We start from the raw sequence: 15,466 nt of genomic DNA on the forward strand, positions 1-15,466 counted from the left end.
CCATTGTCGAATCACAGTGCTATAACTGTGTAATGTGAAAGGGCCTAATCTAATCTGTGTAGGGGACAAAGACATGCAGAAAGACTGGATATATAGGGATTAAAATCTCCATTCAGTTGTATAGCTCATACTTATCTACCTCACAAGGGTAAAATATATGGATAGGATTTAGGGTAGGTAGAGAATTATATATATGACTGAAACATTTTGGAGGAAAGGTAGCATATAACACATGTTTTTATAATAACGTTGACCTAGGCAGTGCTGAGGGACTTGCAACATTCTAGTCTTCACAGTGTTGTGGGGGCCACACTTGCAGTTTCACCCAAAATTTTCACCCTGAAAAAAATGGCAATGTTACCACCCACTCCACACTGACACATGGAGCATAGACTTCTGCAAATAAAATGTACATAGGTTACAGTGTGCATTGGCTTTCCATAATCTGGAACATCAGTCATGCAGTGTCCAGAATGTGATTGTAAACTGCTTAGATTAAATAAACCCCACTGAAATGATGGAAGTGTGGAATTGTGTGTAACAAAGCAAGTTTAGGATTCAAGTCCCATGTTTACCTACAATGGAAGGCATACGCAGGAAAGGATTAAAAGGTAGCACAGCAAATTTAATTCCTCTGTTAGTGTTCCCATGCAACTCCTCCCCAAATCTGTTTTTCCTCCAGTGAGAATTTAGATTTCAAATAAGACCGCTAGGGAGTGGGAAGGGATGTTGAGAACATCTGATAGGTAAATTAAAAATTAAGAATCCTTTTGCTTGTTTCCTCTAATGCCCTTCCTACCCCTTCACTTCTAAGTAGATCTGTAAATAAAATTTCTCTTTAGTAAATACTATTTGGCAATATATGGAAGAACATAAGCCACTTATGATGTGGGGATTTTAATAACTGCTAGAACCTGTATGTTTAAATAGACAGATCCATGGAACAGATGTCTGAAACTTTTAGAATAATGATGCAAAAGAATGCTGCACAGGCATCTTATTTTACGAAAGCCTTCCATTAGCCAGCTGTGAAATTGCTCAGTAAATTAAGTGGTACTAAATGATTAGCTAGAAGGGTCACTTCCCTATGAAAGTAATTCTTTATAGAAAGTGGTGTAGAAAATGCTACTGTTGATCTCTGAGGGTTAGTGCTGAAGTCTCCTGAGACAACACATAGATAACATCTGAATGTTTGTTTGGAGTAGAAACAAACTGAGGTCACTCTTCAAGACAACAAACTGTCTGTCACATTCTCTGACCCTGAAAGGTTAGAGTTGAGGAATTTCCTGACGGGATTCTGTTTGGTCTAACTTTTTTATGAAAATATCAGGGGAATAGTCAGAGAAAATGCAGGATTATTTTCAACACAGTTGTAAAATGCAATGATCTTTCCAAAATACTTGCAGAACTGATGTTTTTCAAAGCCACGTCAATGATATGGTAAAATGAAATTTCTTCTTTGTTTCTTTGAAAATTCACATACAGCATCCTATTTCCATGAACCTCATGACTTAAAAGTTCAAATCCCACATGGATTTAGCACATGCAACAAAGCCAAAACCTAAAGTTTTTAATGCTGAAACTACACATTCTAAAGTAGCTAAGTGATTCTTCCTAATGACACATTCTTGAATAGCTAAGTGATTAACTGAAGTCTTTGTAGGCTCAAAGCTGTATATCTTCCTCTGTTAAAACCAAGGTGGGACGAATGTACTTGCTTGTGGACTTGTAGTGAAAATGAAATTATCCTTAGCATAAATCTTTCATAGGTACAATTATCTGTGAAAGAATTAGACTTAGGATCATAAGGATGCACGTATCAGGGATATGATCCACATTAACATGTGGTCTCTTTTGCTGAAGTTGCTTAGATCTCTTGGAGTATAGGCAACTAGCAAGAAACTGATGAATATAATACAATTTTTGAAATTTAAAAAAAATGATAATTCCATATAGGTCAAAGCACCTAGAGACAAAATACACTTAGGAAAGCATAGTGTCATATTTTAAAATGTTTGTTTATTTAATTATGAAGATTTTCATACCTGGCAGATTCTCTGGTAACTCGTCCCTCAAACATCCCTCAAACGTGGAGGAAGCATGCATGTATGAACGTCTGGCATGCTTCTTCAATCGTCATGAAATTGTCGCTCCCTCTAGCGTCCTTGATTCATTCCAGGGTAGTGGATTTCCCCTGAATGCAAAGTATTTGTTCAGAGAAAAACTGCTCCCCTGGAACAATTCAGGGACGCTAGAGGGAGCAACAATTCCATGATGATTGAGGAAGCACACCAAGTATTCATACATGTGCGCTTCCTCTACATTTCAGGGACATTTGAAGGATGAGTTACCAGCGATTTTGCCGGGTATGAAAATCTTCTATGTCCTATCCTTCTTGTGCAAAAGAAAGGCAGTGTACCTGACAATTTTATAAAAAGTGACAACTCAAAACTATCATCCCAGAGGGACATGCCAAATCCCTGTGAGTGTATTATGTGATCACAATATCAGTCAAGGCAATGGTAGCAGGAGTGAAAATGTCCTGGGTGCAATGGCCATGAAGGTAACAAACTATTAGAGTTTGTTGGAACAACATATTTTATCCACCTTATCTCACCACTGCTTACCAATTCAGGGTGTGTGTGTGGGGGGGGGGGGGGGGGACAACACATCAGTAGAATTCTGTCAAGGGCCAGTCAAAGCCAAATCACAAATGTAGTGGCCAAGATCAGTGGAGTCATTTGGGTTGGTATCAACCAGTACAGTTAGTCATGCTATCTTTTGTTTGGAAAATTAAGTCCATGTAAGCAGATTTTGTAATTAAAAACTGTTATAAAAAAAACTGTGATTTTTTTTTAAAGGAAATGCTTGTAGTCTAAGTATTTACAAGAGACAAAAAGCATGTGTGAGGAAAAACCCTTTCCTGTTCAGATACTGTTTGGACATTAGAATTGTGTCGCTAATGCAGTAATGTCCTGGGTTGATTGGCATGTTGAACTCTGAAGTCATGTCATGAATTGAGGATGCTGGAGGTCACATACAAGTGGGAATACAATATAATGGGCCCTCTACATTCACTGGGATTAGTGACACAGAACCCCCGTGAAACTGAAAAAACCTCAAAAGAAAAAAAAAACTCTTTTTTTTTAAACTGAGAAACACCTCTAAAAAAATTAGGTCCTCCAGAGCAACTCTGTGAGCAATATCTGCTCAAAGTTGACCACAGAATTGTGCTGGAGGACCTACAAATGCCCAGAGAAGTATTATCTCTAGGAATCTCCAGGTCTTCTAGTGCAACCTCTGGTGGATGTTGGCCATAGAATCATGCTGGATGACTTAGAGATTCCTAGAAATAACATATTAATCAAATCTGTGAATAATCAAATCCGCAAAATTCAAAGCTGTAAATGTAAAGCAACAACTGTACTTCCAAGAGAGGTCATAATATAGAATGTTTCTTTCTTCTTCTTTTTTAAAAAGTACTACTCATGTAGTAGAGTCTCTTTAGAGTTTCTGTTTTTAATTATCATAATGAGAATATCCAATCGGATAGAACTAAACAATTAGGCCCAAGAAAAGTACATTCCCCCATCAGCATGCATAAAATCTCTTCTTAGGGTTGCCTTGGGGTACTTCCTGTTGAAGCCTCGTGGAGGCTGAATTTCAGTTTGACAATCCCTTTGAACATAGTAGTTGCTTCTTCTCAAACAGTTTTTCCTTTTTGCTTCCCCAAAATGGCATGTTTTGATGTAAAATATAAACTGGGATTTGAAGAGCCTGCTGAATGTTCCCCAGTCACCTTTTGTTTTCAGCTCTGATGCAGACTCCTTGCATTGTGCACAAGGCCACTCCTTCAATGTTCTAGGGTCTTCAGTATTCAAGACCAACTTTTCCAGGGCATAAGGAACTGTTATAGGAGGGTAAACAATAACCATATGCAGAAATCCATGTGTTGCTTTTGGATTACACAGATGGTATATAATTAAAACATTAATTAAAACATTAATTTTATTGGAATCACAGCTTGGAAAAGCAAATGTTTCTGACTGCTACTCCTCAAATCCACCAGCCTGCAGAATCAGTGAGATTCTGGGTGAAGTAGTAAAAAATAAAAACTTTTGCAAGCTTTTGAGTTCTGAGTAGCCCATCAGGTGAGGGCTTCTATATGGGGAATGTTGTTAATGTGTGCTTTCAAGTCATTTCTGACTTTTGACCATCCTATGCTGGCCCTATAATGGGGTTTTATTGACAAAATTTGTTCAGAGGAGATTTTCCATTGCCTTCCTCTGATGCTGAGAACATATGACTTGCCCAAGGTAGTAGCTTAAAATACAAAACTCACTGTAGACAATGCCTGGCATCTTGTCAGTGGGTTACCAAAGTCTAGGTCCAATCTATGCTATCATAACCCCCCCTTGGTCCTTGTGGAGGTTGGAATTCTGTACCAACAGTAAAATGATCAAAATCTTCTCCAAAACCACCATTTAACTGAAACGTCCCCCACATAGCCAATTTTGTGTTGTTGGGGAGCGGCAGGGAGCAGGGATCAATGGAGTTACATCTAGCTATTTTCCTGGACCCTGCAAGGATATAGCTATGGAAATAATCACTATGTGCCATATGTATGTCTCTCAATCAGGATTCCAGCTGATACTGTCCTAGATGGACCAACACTCTAACTCAATATAACTGCATTAGCAATAGCCTTTACGTTTCTATACCGCTTAATAGTGAAGTTGGCACTCTCTAAATGGTTTACAATATGTTAGCCAATTGCCCCTAACAAGCTGGGTAATCATTTTACTGACCTACGAAAGGATGGAAGGCTGAGTCAACCCTGGAGCCCTGGGATTGAACTCACAACCTTGTGGCTGTAGTACCAACATTTAACCACAGTGCTACTAGGGCTCCTTGCATTACAACTACACATTGACATATAAACCATTTATCATCATCATCATTATTAATTGTTATTATTATTAAATTAATTATCAAGTTGCCAAGTACAGTCATGAGGGATAGTCACTGAAACCACTATAATTGGAGGAAGAATTACTTGAATTACTTTTTCCTCACCTGGTATCTGCACCCTTTTAAAAGAGAATATTGCTAATCACCTTGTGTATTAAGTCACAGAGCAGCCTCCTATGTTCCTATACTGCTAGGATTTACATAAAATCCTTGTGACCAGTCACCACAAAGAGGATTTTCCATGAAGAATCTACTAAATTACTTTTTAAAGCCATTCAAGTTACCACACATTAGGAAGTCCATAAATGGGTTACATGTTGAAAAACTACAATGCAATGGTTATGAAACATATACGGTTATCAGATAGCACAGTCTGAAATAAATACAAATAATACAAAATGACTTTATATCTTTCATAACCATTGCATTGTAGTTCCTCAACATACAAAAAAATTGCACACATCATATGTTACAGTACATGAATTATGAGCAAGGGCATAAATGACCTTGATGTCCCACCATGTGTAGAAGATCCATGAATAAAAAAAGTACCACTATTACATCTTTTAAAAAAAGAATGTTTGGCTCCACCTTTTTAACAACATCATGTCAAGTGATTTTTTATTTTATTTTTTACCGTCCAGGACTTTCCCATTCTCTGATGCCCAATGACGTCTTTGCACAAGGCTCAGGTACTATAATGTTAACATATCTGTTAGAACTAACCACTGATATGTGTTTCTTTGTTTAAATCCCATTTTCAGAATGTGTTATAGTTTTGTTTGCCTATTTAGCAAGTAAACGTCTCTGTAATCTTTTTTTTTAATTCTACATTCAGAATATGTAAGTTCTTAGTCTTATTGGTCTGTTTAGCATGCTCATGCAGGTACTATATTTACATACAAATGATGCCATGTTAATGAATTTGCTATGACAAAGTAGAAAAAGCCTTTGCATTGTATATACAGGTTCATTTCCTGCAAACTCAATCCCGCTGAGTTCTGGTTCATTAAGTGAAAGCTATGATACGCTGTTTGGTTTCACTCTTCCCACCACTGTGGTACAACAAATATACTTGAGAGTGAAAGAAACCATGAATAGAAAATTCAACATTCCTCATCACAATGCACTCAAAATATGAGGGATGAAGAAAGGTAACACAAGATTTCACATATATATATATATATATATATATATATATATATATATATATGGTATAAGAAAGCTACATTCACTGTAGAGAAAACACAGACCCTTGTAAAATGGAATTGTCTGGCTAAAAGCTGGCTTTTGTAACTACTGTACTCCCAAGGCACATGCAGCCTACTTAATGAGAATGACTCTAAAAGCATTTGTGGAATGTGTGGAAGGATCAAGTCTAACTAAATGGTTCAGAATAGCTGCAGTTATCTGTCTTGTTCCTGGGCTTCACTGATTCAGGCATTGATCAAGTCTCAAATGCCTATAACTTACTAAGCCTGTAAAAGCCAGAAGACTTCAATTCCTGGCTCTGGGGTAGGGCAGCTGATCTGATCCAAAAGAAGTTTCATATAACAATAGAAATTTTATTTTAGAAAAGAATCTTGCTGATTACTGGAAATTGTAAAACAGTCCAGGAAGAAGAAAAGTTGTGCAAATTTTTTGTTTGTCTGACAAGCTTCACTGTTCCTAATTCCAAGCATCTTTGTATCCATAGCGAGTAGACAAACCAATTAATGCAAAGAGGGGGAGAGGGATGTCAGAATTCCAAGATGCAATCATTCCTCGTTCTTTTTAATTAATATGTGACCTTTGGCAACTCATTCACAGACCCATTTTGAGCTTGACCTCTGCTTGACTTTTGGACCAAAACGCAAACTAACAATAACAGCACACACATATCCTAGTATAGTTTTTAAAGGTGCAAACACATGTGCTTATACTTTAACATTTCAGTGATCTCTATACACAAGTATTAGATCTAGTCAAGTGCTTACAGGTGTTTATAAGGGCTACCCTCCAGTCTGAATATTGTATATTTCGAAGGATGAAAGAAGTGGCTTCTGTGACAATGTACTTTTCAGCCTTGATCACAGGGACTAGGCCCAATTATTTACTTTTCAACATCTAGGGCAAACGTATGTGTGTACTCTAAACAACTACAGAAGTATCTATGAAGATACAAATCAGTCGTATCTGTTCTGATCTGAAACATGTAATTAGCTAAATGACACCTCCACATTGTATATTTGCTGCATTTGTTTAAGAGGTGTTGGACATTGTAGCATAGTGAAACATGAAATAAACCGAAGGCTAAAGCTTATACGTTGCTGTTGTGTGCCTTCAGGTAATTTCCAACTTATGGTAACACCAAAGCAAACTCTTCTCAAAAGGTGCTTCTTTTCACAGCCTTTGCTAACTAAAGTATGCTTATACTGTCCTCCAGTACTACAAACTCTGTTCAATTTTGGCTCCTTTCACCATCAGATCTGCCTTGCCCAACTCTTTGCTGCAGCTTCCAATGTAATTTTCCTGTCTTGTCATTTTCTCATATAGCTAGGATTCCCCATTCTTCATGGAAAGATAAAGACAGAACAGACACATTTTGAATCTGATGTACTGAACAATTTAATAATGGATCTGTGGCCACTATGACATTGTCATGTATGTCATGGGTCTGTGCATCTCAGTATTCCTTTTGTTACCTGAAAAGTAAACTAAATGAAAAAAGAAAAATCCCTAACATCTCAAGTAGACAGCACAGCTGCTTTCAGTGTTTATCCTTTTCCATTTTTCTCTGTGGCACACCAGCATATAATTTTCTATGTATTGCTTTTTATCTAATTTGCAACCACTTCCCAGCACATTTGTTTGGAAGTAAGTCTGATTGAATTTAATTAGACTTTGGGTGTTTAGGTGATTTTTTTTTTTTTTTTTGGTAAGCATGAGTAGGTTTTCAGTCTAATCCTTTAGTTTTAATATCAGATCGATAGAATGGAATGTGTTGATCTGTCAAGCATTTGCCTTCTGCCATCAGACTGTATATCTGTTGAGGAAGCTGACAAATAAATATGGATATTTTTGTCATTGGGTAGCGGAGAGGTACCAAATTCTTTCCTGGTGGGACTGACCTTAAGATATTGTTATCATTTTAACTGGGCTATGAGTACAGAGAGGTTGCTTAGCAAATAGTTTCCAGAGAAGTAATACCTAACAGATTTGCCTAGTATTTTACATTCTTGTGCTGTATCATGAAACAAGTTTTATTTTGTCTTTCCAGCAAGCAAGTGAAACTGCCTGTTTCATAAACACAATCATGTTGTTTTTATTACTGTCAACATTTCTTGTTAAGTTGGAAGCTCAGAGCCAGATCTGCAGCATGCTCAGATCACTGTGAAAGAAAGAAAGAAAGAAAGAAAGAAAGAAAGAAAGAAAGAAAGAAAGAAAGAAAGAATCAAAGGTCTTTAGTGATGAGAGCTAAATTTCTGACTGTGTTTTTACTGCAAAGCACACTAAGGCTCAAAGTACATGTTACTTTATTTCAAAAAATCAAAACCTGCAAAAGATCTTAATTTTTAAAAAAGTAGCTGAACATGTGAGGTGCCAATCCTATAGGTGTTCTATCCTGCAAACTGCTGCAAGATACTGTGTAGTTATAAAATGGATACCATATGTCACTTTCATGTTTGTGTGCATACCTGAAATTATGAATGTATAAAAAGGACATATATGAACAACTTTGCAGCACTGTTGTTTGTCTTTGCACTTTTTACCAATGCTGCCATGCTAAATCTCTCTTAACAAAACAAAAATACACTTGTTCCTCCACATTTGCTGGGGTTAGGGGCACAGAAAAACCATGAATTTGGGAAAAAATACAAATAACAAAAACACTGTTTTTACCAGAGCAAACACCTCTCTAGGAATCTCTAGGTCCTCCAGTGCAACTCTGTGGTCAACATCTGCCAGACATTGACCATAGAATTGCACTGGAGGAGCTACAAATGCCTAGGGGAGTTTTCTCTCTAGGAATCTCTAGGTCCTTAAGTGTGACTTTTAGTTAAAGTCCATCATAGAGTTGCACTGCAGGACCTAGATATTCCTAGAGAGAACATATTAATAAAATCCGTGTTTTATTGCATGTAATCTAGATGTCATTGTTGGTTTATGGTTGTAATCCCGCCTCAATCCATTGGGAGAGGCAGGAAATAGAAATAAAATTTATTATTATTATTATTATTATTATTATTATTATTAATCAAAGCCACAATAGTCAAAGTCATAAATGTGGAAGGACGGGTGTAATGATCATAGATAATTTACATAAATTTAAAGTATGTAATTAAGACATTAAAATAGTACAAGATTGTCCATACTTTGGCTCAGTTATTAATCAGAATGGAGACTGCAATCAAGAAATCAGAAGAAGCTAGGACTTAGACGGTCAGCTATGAAGGAACTAGACAAGATCCTCAAGTATAAAGATATATAACTGAATACTAAAGTTAGAGTTTTCCATTGAATTGTATTTTCAGTTTCTATGTATAACTGTGAAAGCTGGTCAGTGAATAAAGCTGATAGGAAGAAAATCATTTCAAATGTGGTGCTGGAGAAGAATTCTGTGGATACTATGGACTGCTAAAAATAAAAATAAAGATCCTAGAGCAAATCAAGCCTGAACTCTCCCTAGAATCCAAGATGACTAAACTGAGACTGACATACTTTGGACATATCATGAGAACACTTGACAGATTAGAAAGGACCATAATGCTTGCTTAAGTAGAAAGCAGTAGGAAAAGAGGAAAACCACGTTACAGGTCAATAGACTCAATCTATCCACAGCCCTACATTTGTAGCACAATGCTTCCCCATGGTACAAAACTAATATCAGAAACCCTTAACTCTCCAGGGGAAAATCCTGCACTGTGACTCTTCCCATATGATCAGAGGCTGTTAATAACCTTGTGGCATCTTGTGGCCCTGCAGTGGTGTTTGCATCACAAAACTAATATGCATCACAACTATATGCATTAGAAAACTAATTGGAAAAGGGGGCCACATGTTGGTACCTGCAACAATCCATATATGCACACACACATATTACAACATTCTAGGCAGTGGCAGTTGTCAGCTCCAACTAAAAATCTAAAATGAAAAAGGGAAAAGAGAGGAACTTGACAAATATACTTAGTCAGACAGACTCTCTTTTACCTTTGTTCGGATCATACTTTGTTATTCAAGCATTAAGTTGAACAGCAATGGAATAAAGCTAGAGTGAGTGTCTCTGAGGCACAGGAGCCAAGAAAAGATTTCAAGAAGTACTTGAAGAAAAAGAATGCGGTTTTTAAAATATCTTTAAAAGAGCATCAGGCAAGTTTAGTCTGCTCTTATGTCACCATTTACAAAAGCCTGGCATTTTTTATTTAAAGAATTTGGGTTATGTTTGCACTACTGTTTAAAGCAAACTATTCAAGTTTTCTACAGAATGATTCTTGATTTGCTTTTCTCCCATTTATGTCCACTTTTTCTTCCATAAAAATGCTGTGCTCATTTGATTGCGCTAGCATGGTGAAGTTAGAGATTAATTTTAAAGTAATTGTTTTTACATTTGCATCAAATGTCAAAAGGTTTCATCTCACCTTTCCATGGAACAGTAATTTAATGAAATAGAAATTAGCAGCTACTTTTCTTCAATACTTTTATCAACTTTCTCCATCACAGCCTTTAAGTCTGCCAGCAAGAATTACATAGTGGTGGTGGCACCTGTTGTCATAGCCATCCATATAACTCCATCATTCTTTGATAAAACTACACTGGCAAAACCACAAGAGACTTCATGTTCAGGTGCTGTGAATTTTCTAGACGTTGTTGTTGTTGTTGTTGTTGTTGTTGTTGTTGTTGTTGTGTGCCTTAGAGTCATTTCTGATTTATAGCGACCCTCAGATTCCATAGGATGGAACTACAGCATTTAAAGTGGTGCCAAACATCTTTATATTTACAGTATAGGTGTACCCTATAAGATCAAATATCCTTCAAGTGTAGACACATACAGATCTTAAACAGAATCTGTACATCCCTTTATATCTTTCAATATTAATTTTTTTAAGTTGCAGCTGATTAATAAGTCAAAAATCAGTTTGAAAATCTTTACTTCAAAGGACCTGATTTTACATTGCACATGACTTTCCTCCTTGTATTAAGATTAGAAATGATTAAGAAATCAGAATATGGCTGCAAAAGCCATTTCCCCAACTACTTGCAGCCATACAATACCGTTTTCAATATAAGAAACGCCATCTTCTTTGCTAGATGTTTGTTTCTGAACTTCTGCCAGATGGACATAATAGAACACAATTTAAAAGAGAATGTAATATTACTTCTTGGCTGCAGTTATTGGGCATAGTGCAGCAAAAAATAAGGTGGGCTTGACCCATTGATTTCAATACTCTTATGACTGCATAACTTGGGCTATAACCATAAAGTATAGAGGACATTCATAAAACTTCAGGATACTGAGGTACTCTCTGGACCTCTAGTGAAGAGGAAAAGATATCAGTAATCCCACTCTCTGCCCAAAGCTTTAAGGAGAAACGTACTGTTATATGTTTATGCAGAATCTTGACATTTTTATGGAGGTCTATCAAAATTTATATCAATTACAACATTTTGGGCAATGGCAGCTGTTGGCTCTAACATCACTGGGCAGTGAATCTTTTCAATTTTAGTCCAAAATTTAAAGAAACTATTCAAGGTGCTTAACAGTATTGCAAAATGGGTGTGATAGCTTGGATAGTCCTTATAAATCACCCAGGAGTTGATTTATCTCAGTAAAGAGATGGAAGATACCAGCTATGACTGATTCTTGGTAGAATTATCTTGTGTACAATGTGCATAAGATTATATAACACTGTCTAAAATTTAGATAAGAGAACCAGCATAGTATACTGGTTTTTGTGTTGAACTATGATTCCTGAGACCAGAGTTTGAATTCCTGATCAGGCATGGAGACCCACTGGCTGACCTTTGGCAAATCACACTCTCTCACTCTTAGAGAAAGGCAAAGGCAACTCCCTCTGAACAAATCTTGCTGAAGAAAACCCTGTGATTTGTAGTTTTACAAGATTTGCTTTCTCTGCCAAAGAGTGCAAGTGTCTAACAAAAGTATAATCCCAAGATTCTGTAAGATGGGACCATGGCAGTCAAAGTGGTGTCAAACTGCATTATTTCTTTTTTAAAAATAAAGTTTATTGAACAATTTAAAATACAATATACCATTTGTATCAAAATAATATCAAATACATCATATAACATACATAATACCTCATACAACCCACAATCAATCCATCACTTCATCACAAATTTTCCCCTCTACCCATCCTCTCTCTTTTTTGACCCTAACTTCTTATCACCTTATCTTCTTATTTTCATGCCTTCTTTTTCTTTTCTTCTTGTCTTCTTATCCTATCAGACCCCATACATAACAAATTAACATTACAAATGAAAAAGTGATTCATAAAAAAAGAATATTTTTCAAACTGCATTATTTCTACAGTGCAGATGCACCTGTAGTTATTTTATATAGCACTAGCCTATAAAAATGCCCGTCAGAAGAAATTATATCCCACCCAGGTTGCCCTCATACTTAGATAACAAAATGTTTGCTTGCTTGCTTGTTTCAAATATCTCTAGGCTGCCATTTAAGGTGAAGTCTTCCAAATATAGCTTACCAAAAACAGACCTAAACCTAAATCCTACTATTTAGTCCCAAATTGAGTAGACCCATTGAATCAGCTAGTAAATGGTGAGTCATAGTAGAGGGTTTCTTTTGGTGGAGACTCACAGTAGTATGCAGGTCATAAAATATGATATCACGGTTTAATAAAATACAATAAACCAAACCAACATCCCCACGCAATTTTTCAGGCCAGCAGCTCACCATGTGTTGAGCTTTTCTACTGGGGTCATACACAGATTTTTTTGGTAATGGTGGTCTTCTTTAAAAGTTGGGAATACCATCAACACTTTCTACGAAATATACAAGATAACTGAGCCTGTGGGTTGAAGAGGACAGATGTAAGATTATTTTTCTGCTGGGACATTCTTTTTCTTACTGGGACCTTCTAGAACATCTCTTCCCTACTTGAGTCTGCTAGTGAGATGAAGTAAATTATGTCTTTGAAAAAGATGACTATGGTTTTAATTTTTGCTTTCTCCCTCACTTGGAAAGATAGGAAAGTCACAAATACATCTGTTCTACTGATTCATCATGGGGTGCACAAAGATGACCAGGCCATAAACAGCTCTCAGGAGCAGCCAAGAATTCACTAATCTATATTACTCATTGCATTTAAGAAGGCCAGCAGCACAGCAATAATCAAAGCTTCAAGTAGCTTCTGCATCCGCATGTAGATTGCAGGCCTAAAATGCCTAAAAGACTGGTCATCCATGGCATATCATTTTGTGATATGTAATTTGTATCACATTGGGCAGATCATGATTCCTTGAATCCAAGAAGGATGGCTCAATACAGCTTCTAAAAATACTCATAAAATTTGGCAATTAAAAGACATTTCAGCTCACCCTTGAACAGAAAAGACATATTTTTCCTCAGCTTCAGGGGAGTTGGAAGTTGAAAATGACATAAAACATTCTCAGTTTTTGGCTCTGGAATCATTCCTACAATTTGGGAACTAGAAAACAAAGAGAAACTATGCAAGAAAATCTTTATTCCCCTCCCCTTGCTTGTTCATTAGATTTACTGTTAAGAGATGCCAAAGTCCCTACCAAAACTAACACATAAGGAAATTAATCAAAGCTTTAGAGCCTTATTTTTCAGTTCCAGTGAACAGAGAAAATTTCTAAAAAGATGGTCAAGATAACTATATGAAGGCCTTTCCAAATATATTTTTGAAAGAAATTTTATACACAGTACTGTATTTTCTGATAGGCACAGTACAGCACCAATTGTCCTAGACTTATGCTGTAAAGGGCCATGCAAATTTATGGCCCTGTACAAATAAATGATGATAATAAGAAGAACAACAACAACAAAAACAAACAACAACAACAACAACAACAACAAATATGTAGGGAGCTAGCAAAGCTTTTGGAATATTCTAAAGCGAATCCCAATTTTTTTTTGGGGGGGGGGGGGCAGAAGCAAAATAAATAACAATAAAAACATCATAATGTGGCAGGATAGCAGTGACCCAGGACCCTTCAGATAACCACAGTGTGGAAAGAGGATAAGTGCTATATGACTTTATGGTCTCCAAGGATCTTTAAGTACAACATGCTACTAGCTCCTGTTTCTAAAAGTGATTTTTTAAAGCATTTCTTCCCATGGGACTTGTGTGTGAGGGTTCAGCACAAGCATTAATGAAATAAATGCAAGCTATGCTAAAGCCATATTTTATGGAATGCAGTACTAGTCTGCAAATAAATTATCATTGTGTCTCATCCTTTATATAATTTTAATGAGCTGTGTATTGCATGCATCTACGTTCAGAATGGGAGGTCTCAAGCATTTCATAATAAAGTCTCTAGTTCAGTATTTTAATATGTTTTCCAATGCAGAATAGCTTTGTCTGGATGACAGCCAATGAGAACCATATCAGTCCTTTGGAGGAAATCTGATGTCCAAAATGGCTTAATTTGTTATATTATTGTTCAGATTGTTTCTGTGTGTTAATATATGTGCTAATAGTACAATATTATCAGTCCCAGACATCAGATGTATGTCAATCTGTTATTGCTCAGAATTTTTCAAAGCTTTGGATCTATTTTAAACTATGTGTTTTTTTCAGAGCTATATGATCAGTGGGCTGAGTAGATCAAATCTATTAACAAGGGACAGCATAAACCTACATGCACATGGAACTCTAGCAAGGAAGATGAGGTTTTGTCCTTTCAGAACTCATTTATTGTTAATGCAAGATATTAAGTGGACAAGAATGATTTGTACATTTTTATTGCTGTCATGGCTTTTAATATATATGTAAAAGATTGAAATTGTTGATAACAACATTACAAAACAGTTTGTTTAAATTAATTCTTTACCTGATTAATAAGGCTATTGAGCAATTTGGCCAATAACAGTTCTACATTTGTATTACAAAGTGACTAAAACAGAAGTTGTGGTAAGGAACATTTAGGCGTGTTACAGACCGCCCCTTTGGGGCGACCTGTAACTGGCCCTTTCCTCGCTGTATCGGAGCCTCAGCTACCACAACGGCAGTCTCTGAGGCCCCAATCTGCCGCTTTCCAGGCTGTGGGGAAGCGGCAAAAGGCTGCTTCCCCGCGGCCTGGAAAGGGGTGTCCTTGGGGCTTCATGCCCCAAGGACACCCGATGGCGGCGGGGAGGAGGAGAAAGGGGCCGCTCGGCCCCTTTCTCCCTTGCGTCCCTGGTGCAGCTGTCTAAAGGCTGTGCCAGCGACGCAAACCGCAGAAGGAGCTCCGTTTCGGAGTGCCTTCTCATGCCACGGATAGGGCACTCTAGGCGCCCTCACATGGCGCA

Source organism: Sceloporus occidentalis, unplaced genomic scaffold, assembly GCF_023333645.1.
Source record: "Sceloporus occidentalis isolate IW3139 unplaced genomic scaffold, rSceOcc1.0.p SCAF_5, whole genome shotgun sequence".
Taxonomy (NCBI): domain Eukaryota; kingdom Metazoa; phylum Chordata; class Lepidosauria; order Squamata; family Phrynosomatidae; genus Sceloporus; species Sceloporus occidentalis.